General features: G+C 41.4%; 1 pseudogene; it reads left to right on the forward strand.

Moving 5' to 3' along the window:
* The first annotated feature begins 1,547 nt into the window (after positions 1-1,547).
* On the forward strand, positions 1,548-1,801 carry LOC121433277 (annotated as a pseudogene).
* The last annotated feature ends 6,298 nt before the right edge of the window (positions 1,802-8,099 follow it).

Consider the following 8,099-nt stretch of genomic DNA (forward strand, 5'->3'; position numbering starts at 1 on the left):
TGACCAGTATCTGCTGAGATGTTTTACTCCTCGATGCCTTGAAATAACAAACACTATTTTAAAACATTTAAAAATAACTGAAACTGCAGTATTTGCTTGTTCCTGTTGAGAACGACAAACAAAAATAGCTGCTCACGAAGGCTTGCATAAGCTATGCTACATTTTTCTATAAAATCAGAACCAGTCTCCCGTGTCAAAGGTTCAAATCAACAGCACTGCCAAAAAAGCAAGATGAAGGAAACTAAGGAGGATATTTCATTCCTGCAAAGAGGAAAGAAAAAAATACAACGTCTGTGTAAGAATGTTCGTGGGCACAGTGACTTTCATCTTCCATCGGTGGGGAGTGCATTATGTATGCATAAGAGACTTGCAATGAAGCCGAGGACCGGTGCCGAACAAGCGTACCTTGAAAGAACCTGCAGCCACGATGTCTAAAATAAGTCAAATGCCCAGTATTACAAATGTAAATATGCATCACAGACTTTTGTTTTCAAAAGCATACATTCCTTCCTTTTCAGATAAGATCTGAGAGGTACAATCCATAGGCGTTTAATATATTTTAATGATAAGGTTGATGATCAAAGCACAGCTTGGCATGTTCACTAGCTGAAGTTTATTTTTTTTCCTCTGTTTCCTTTAGAACTGTCGTAGTCAACAACTGAAGATAGCTGGAAGAAACTGCTTTACAGAGGGCTGACTTAATTCCTATCAAATGTTACAATTCAGGGAAAAAATTATTCTTACCACGGACCGTATGACCAAATGTCCTCATATGTTATCAAAAAGAATCAGATTAGAACATGCACATTGTAAATAGCTAGTCACATGAGCAGACGTTAAGCTAGAAGGTCATTTTGTTGGGACAGAGATACTTAAAAAAGATCAAGGAAGGCAGGAAACCGAACCGATAACTAAATACTACCATGATCTCATGCTTCATTTTGGGAAACAGTGTAGAGGCAATAAAGAGAATTTTAGGACTATTTTAGATCCAAGTATGCAAGGATGGTGAGCTTGCTGTCTGCAAGGAGCTAACTGCTCCCTTATAAATGTCAGTACTGACTTTAGAAGGATCTGGGCCAATATAACATCATCTCAAGAAAAATAACAGCTATTATTATAGATGATGTTGCAAGCAGTATTTTGAATCATGCCATCCGTACCAAATTGTTTCCAAAAAGTAAATCATGAAGTCCCTAATGTTTCATTAAGATCTAACATTCAAGTAGGCAAATGCTGGGCCATGCTGGCTTTTTTATTTTTATTTTTTTCCTTTGTGTGAAACAATCTGCTTTCCCAAACATCCCATTATTTCTTTATGGAGTGAGTGTGAAAAAATCCAACTTTGTATCATAGCATTTTGGATACCTTATGTATATATGCTTTCTAGCAGGGATCAGGACATGGTCATATCTGTAGTCATTACCATGCATTGTGCTTCAAATAGTGTTGGTCTTAATGTATCTGTAGATTGCTCATCAGAAAACCATACTTACTATAAAAAATAGGGTACGCCTTTCCAGCAGTGACGACCTCCCTACGAGAACATGCCTCTCGCAAAGGATCTCCTTCATCCCTCTCCAGAGGAGGAAAAGAGGAAACACAAGAAAAAGCGCCTGGTGCAGAGCCCCAATTCCTACTTTATGGATACAAAGTGCCCAGGATGCTATAAAATCACCATGGTCTTTAGCCATGCACAGACGGTAGTCCTGTGTGTCGGTGCTCCCCTGTCCTCTGTCAGCCTACAGGCGGGAAAGAAAGACTGACAGAAGGATGCTCCTTCAGGAGGAAGCAGCACTGAAAAGCACCGGATTCGAGATGAGTGGGAACCATCCCAATAAACACATTTTGGATATATAAAAAAAAAATAGGGTACTGATTTAAACAAAGAATTTTCAACAGAAGAATCTCAAATAACCAAGATACACTTAAAGAATTGTTCAACGTCCTTAACTATCAGGGAAGTGTAAGTCAAAATGACTCTAAAATATCATCTTATAACTGTCAGAATGGCTAAGATAAAAAATGTTAATAACAGCCTGTGTTGGAGAGAATGTGGAGTAAGGGGAACACTTCTTTACTACTGGTGGGAATATAAACTTGTACAGCCACTTTGGAAATCAGTATGGTGGTTTCTCAGGAAATTGGGAATCAATCTACCTCAAGATACAGTGATACCACTCTTGGGCATATACCCCAAAGGATGTTCAATTATACCACAAGGACACCTGTTCAGCTATGTTCATAGCAGCATTATTCATAATAGCCAGAACTTGGAAAGAACCTAGATGTCCCTCAACTGAAGAATGGGCAAAGAAGGTGTGGCACATCTACCCAATGAAGTATTACTCAGCGGAAGAAAACAATGATATCATGAAATTTGCAGGCAAACTAATGGAACTAGAAAAACATCCTGAGTGAGGTAACCCAAACTCAGAATGACAAACATGGTATATATTCATTCATAGGTGGATAGTAGATGTAAAGCGAAGGATAACAAGGCTACATTCCTCAGTCCCCCCAAAGTTAGATGACAAGGAGGATCCTAAGAGGGATGCATGGATCACCCTGGGAAGGGGAAATGGATGAGAGGTACTGGGTAAACTGGCAGGGTGGGGGTGGGAGGGACAGGTAGAGGGGAGGGAGTGGGGGATGGGAACATGAAAAATCAGGTTGGTCAAGTTGGGGGAAGAACAGAAAGGGAGACAATAAAAGAGACCACGCTGGGCTTAAGAAAAAACCTAGTGCCAGGAAAACTCTCAGGAATCTGTAAGGATGACCCCAGCTAAGACTCCTAGCAATAGTGGAGAGAGTGCCCGAACTGACCTTCCCCTATAATCAGATTGGTGACTACCCTAATTGTCATCATAGAGCCTTCATCTAATAACTGTTGGAAGCAGATGCAGAGATCTACAGTCAAGCACTGGGCAGAGCTCCTGGAATCCGGTTGAAGACAGGGAGTAGGGATTATATAAGCAAGGGGCGGTCAAGATCATGATGGGGAAACCCATAGAAACAGCTGATCTGAGCTTGTGGGAGCTCACAAACTCTGGACTAACAACTAGGGAGCCTGCACCAGACTGACCTAGGCCCTTTATATCTGGATGACAGTTGTATAGTTTTCTTTTGTGGGGCCTTAGTAGTGGGACAAAGACTGGTCCCTGATGCATAAGCTGGTTCTTTGGAACATATTCCCTATGGTGGGATGCCTTACCCAGCTTTTATGCAAGGAGGAGCTTGGCCTGCTTCAGCTTGATAGGCCATGCTTTACTGACTCCCATGAGAGGCCTTACCCCTTCTGCACTCCCACTCTCTTATGAGATCCTTTTCTCATCTATTCAACATTGTACAGATTAAGTAGGGGTAAAAGACATATTTGAGAGCTGAAAATTCTTTTATTATTGCAAAAGCTCAAGTGGACCAGGCAGTGCCTCCCATTTGTAGGTGCCTAATAAATATTTGTTCAGGGAGTCAAGGGATTTCTGAAAAGATTAAACATAAAAAATTCCTTCCTAAGGCTGACCACATGGTGCTGAGAAGATGCCCCAGCGTTCTGCCTAGCAGTTGAGTGGTGACAGCCATAATAATGGCCCTATACTCTGCATCCTGTCCAGTGAGCTCTGCATATTTTGGAGAAGGCCTATGTCTTGCATTTGCCCTGACGCTCTTAACTCCCTAATTTCAGGATTGTTCAATACTACCATATTTCTTTATGGTACTACTTTTTCAATGATGCTCATAACTACTGAGGTCAACTTCGTCAACTGTAGTACAAAGATGCTGTTTTTAGATGGCTGTCTGGCAAAGTGGACCAGAGGTTAACCACCTCTAGATACCCTCTTGGTCTAAGACACATATCAATCAAAAGTCCATAATGATTTATATTATAATACTATTACAAAGAAATGTGTCAAATAGTTATACTAAATTTCATTTTCAGATATTAATCTTCTCTTTACTTTGTTTACATTTTTCATTTAAGAAAATTAGAACATTATTTCCCATGGTATTTCCCCCAAATTGTAGTCCTCAGAAACTGGGGTTTTAGTTTTGTTCAGAAAAATGAAAAAGTGGACAACATGGGAGAATAATTATGATGAAATATTGCAAATGCTGCATACGTGATGAATATTGTCCTGGTGAGGGACCTGATAAGTCCATAAAGAAGAAATCAATTTGTTTTGTAGAATTTTCTCAATCTATTTTTTTAATATTAAATGACAATATTTAATATTAATTAATTATAGAAAATAGGAGAAACAGTTCCCTTTTCCTTATCCCTAAAATTTAAATATTACATCTATAATTATAAAAGTTATAGATTATTGACAGCCTCGTTCCCAATTTTCAAGAGCTAGTGGAAGAAAATAGCAATGGTCATGAAGCACTTGGCTGCCCAGCACTAGATAAATCCTGTCTAATAGACCTCCTCACAGTGATGGGCTTCCTCCTGTCTATGATCTTTGCTGTGTGCGAACCACATGGAATAGTCTGTAGTTGAAGCATGACTCATACAAATGAGGAACTAAATTTTAAACTTGAAATATTTTCAATGATTTTAAAGCAAATTTATATAGCTCTATATTTCCTGCAGTTAACAGTCTCTAGATTCAGTGTCTAGATTGTGACAAAGAGATGTCACCAAGATATAACCGGGACATCTTTTCATTTTTGTTTTGCTTGCCATGTGAATAAACAGGGCTTACATCCTAGTGGGCTAAGGCCTTGGCTGCTCCTTTTGGGGACTGCACTGTAGGGATCAGTGTCACCTCATTACATTGTGAGAAAGTGGTAGATAAGTATTCACAGTGTTTGCAAAGGAGAGCGCCCCTTGTCCAAGAAATATTTTACTTTGACAGTGACATTTGGATATATTTATAAAGGAAAAGAACATTTTGAGAAACACAACCTATTCTAATTTGAGGCTAAGAAGGAAATAAAACAGGATTTATTAAGAAATAAACCTTCAAATTCATACTGCAGCAACCTTTTTAACCTTAACTTTTACCCTATGAACAAACTACAGAGAAGAGGGAGCTATGGTTCTAATAGATGCCAGCATTAAAGTATTAAGAGGCTGGACCCCACTGAGACACACACTAGAACAGTCCATAACCTCAAATATTATGAGCAAGCGTTCAGATAGGGAAGAGGGCCACATTTAATGGGTTAAAACAGGGAACCACCACACAGAAAATGACTTCAAACCAAGAGGGGAAAACCTTAAAGACATGCTGTGAAAAGATCATCTTCTTTCTGCCAGATAACTCCTCCCAGATGCATTTTAGGCATAGCAGAATGCTAGGTTTTGTTTGAAAATGACTTTAAAGGCTATATTCATATTGCAGGTAAACACACATGTTAATTTATCCCAATTTGATACATCCATGCGAAAGCAAAAGGAAAAGTTAAATCAAAGCCCAACACACCGATGGAGGGCAGATGTCAACTACTGAGTGCCTGTATTAGAAAAAGATGCTCAAACAAGACATGGCTTCATGGGCAAACTGCCATTGAGGGGCACATATGGAGCCTCATAAGTGAGGAGAGATGTGCCCAGCTCTCTTGATTTGGGATTTGACAAGGACACTACCAAGCATTCAGTATAAATCCCTGGACACAGACACACAGACACAGACACAGACACACACACACACACACACACACACACACACACCTTATTAACAGGTCAACTATTGACACTCTGCAGCCTGAGCTGGAAACCATGCTCTTTTCTCATCCTAAAGACGCTTATTCCCTCTAGCAAAGAGAAGAATTGAACACAATCAAAGAGAAGATTTTGGCTTATGTGACAGGCCCTTCACGTGTCCTGTGGGAACATGGTACATTTTGACTGTGAAGAATGATTGGAGCTAGAGAGTGACCGAGTCTTCCAGTGAGAGCATTTCACAGGACGGTATTGACTGTGTGACCATGAGCACAGGGAATGCAGGAAGGTTTCCCAAAGCACCAAAATGCTTCAGCTATATAGTTATTCCCTGCAGCAAATTCACTGCAACGAAGACCAGTCACTTAAATACACGATATGAAAACATCTTTATTTCCCAGTTACAAAGAATACCCATGAGGTCCAACCATGTCTTCCCATCAGATAGCCACTAATCATTCAGCCACATTAACTAAGCTTTTTTTATATGCCAAGGGACACACAAGGTGCTGTAAGCACAGCAGTTCAGTTATCCTCTAGTGCAAAGCAATGCTATTCTTCTTGTACAGCCTGGGAAATGCCAAGTTCAGAGAAGCTGAAGAGCCTACATAAAATCAATCACACTGGTAGGAAAAAAGTGACAGAGGACGAGTTAAGCTATATTCTGCTTTCCTAGAATCCCTGCTTCTAATCATACTGACAGATACCTACCACACTCTCTCCAGGGGCTATACCTACCACACTGTCTCCAGGGACTGCATCTGTGGTCAAGGTGAAGACAGAACATGTCTTCCACTGTGAGAAGATAATGGCTGGCAGAATCTACTTATCTACCTCACAAGTTTCCTGAGGTGGGATGACATTTACTCCGAGGACCAAGCATCTTCAGAGCTTACATATTCCCATAACTTACTTGGGTTTATAAGAATGACTCTTGTTCTGCATCTCAAAGGGATATGGCTGAGAAATAACCGGGGTGGGTTCAGATGTCATCTGCTTGGCCTCTGCCTTAGCTCTGTATCTGGTAGTGCTTTTTGATGCATTAATGCATAAGCCTTCCCATTCCTTTTTCCTGGCTGGCTCCTCTCTGAATGGGGGACCCTTCAACCTGCATGGTGCATTATTCTAACTAAAGAGGGAGTCCACTGTCTTTCGACAGAGGTTTCAGATCACAGTCCTAGAATATTGCTCCCCTCACTTGCCTTTGACCCAGCAATAGGGGAAATTTTCAAGAGCAGATTTCGAGTTTCACTGTGAACAGGTAAAAGTATCATTTAATCCGTTCTGCTTACTACAGCAGTTTCCAGGTCTCTGGGGGCAGGCCATAGTAACCATGCTTTGCTGATCTGGTTTCCACAAAAATCTATTAAAAGAAAATCCTTTAGAACAGATGTGTTGACAAATCCCTGTCCACAAAGCAGTCAAGCTGTTTAACAAAAGTGTTGGTTCAGTATTTGTTCTCTGTTGGAGCTGTACGTTTGGGGGAGGGGGGCGGGGGAAGGGGGAATGGCACTGGAGGAATGGAAGGGGGAGGGGTGGGAAAAAGTATTAGTTCAGCTGGGTGAGGATAGAAGAGCAGCAACAGGCATGGGAGGGGCCCAGGGAGGAGAGAAAGAGACAGGGATGTCAAAAGCAATGTTTCAGAGGAAACCAGCCCAAAGCGCCATCACAGGTGGTGTCAGTCCCCATAGGTGTTTTCTGGAGGACTCAACCTCAAGTGACCTTCTCCCTCATATGCCCTGCTCCCCGAAATACCCTCTCTCAGGAAAAAAACCATGAAAGTATTAAGACTGAAGAAGAACCCCTTCTTTTATGTCTCTCCCCATCCCCCCGAACTCTTCCCCCTCTCTGCTCTTTCTGTCTCTGTCTCTGTCTCTCTCTCTCTGACCATCTTCTCTCCTTCAGACTTCTCCAATAATTCCCCCAGTCTTCTCAGCAATGTCACCTCTTCCCAACCCATCCCTCATCTAGGAGCCCTGAGGATTTTATCTAAAAAGGGCCCTGCATAGTCTTTCTTCTCCTTTTCTTTTGCCCCTCCTCCTGCCTCCATTGCCCTGGTATTCTAAGTAAGCCATTCAAAATGATGGGTGAGACCCTTGGAGATCAGACTCCACCTATCTTTCACATCTCCTGTTTCCATCTTCATACGGAAAAACTTCCTTAGCCCTAAATGCCCTGTCTCTACAGCACTGCACGCATAGAACTCTATATACTCGTCACCCTTGGGAGCTTGCACCAGCTCTTCAGTTCTTCAGCTCAACAGCGAGTGAAATAAGGATGAAGGTGCTTTTGATACAGTTAGTCTAGTTGAAGCATCCCCCAGTTATGAAGAGTTGTCCCTCAGTGTCCTCAGGGAATTGACTGCAGGCTCCCTTGAGAATATGAAAATCTGTGTCAGTTATATAAAAGTGGCATAGTGTTTTCATATAAT

The sequence above is a fragment of the Microtus oregoni genome, unplaced genomic scaffold (genome assembly GCF_018167655.1).
Source record: "Microtus oregoni isolate MIOR12 unplaced genomic scaffold, Mior012 000037F_ref0000500, whole genome shotgun sequence".
NCBI classification, from domain to species: domain Eukaryota; kingdom Metazoa; phylum Chordata; class Mammalia; order Rodentia; family Cricetidae; genus Microtus; species Microtus oregoni.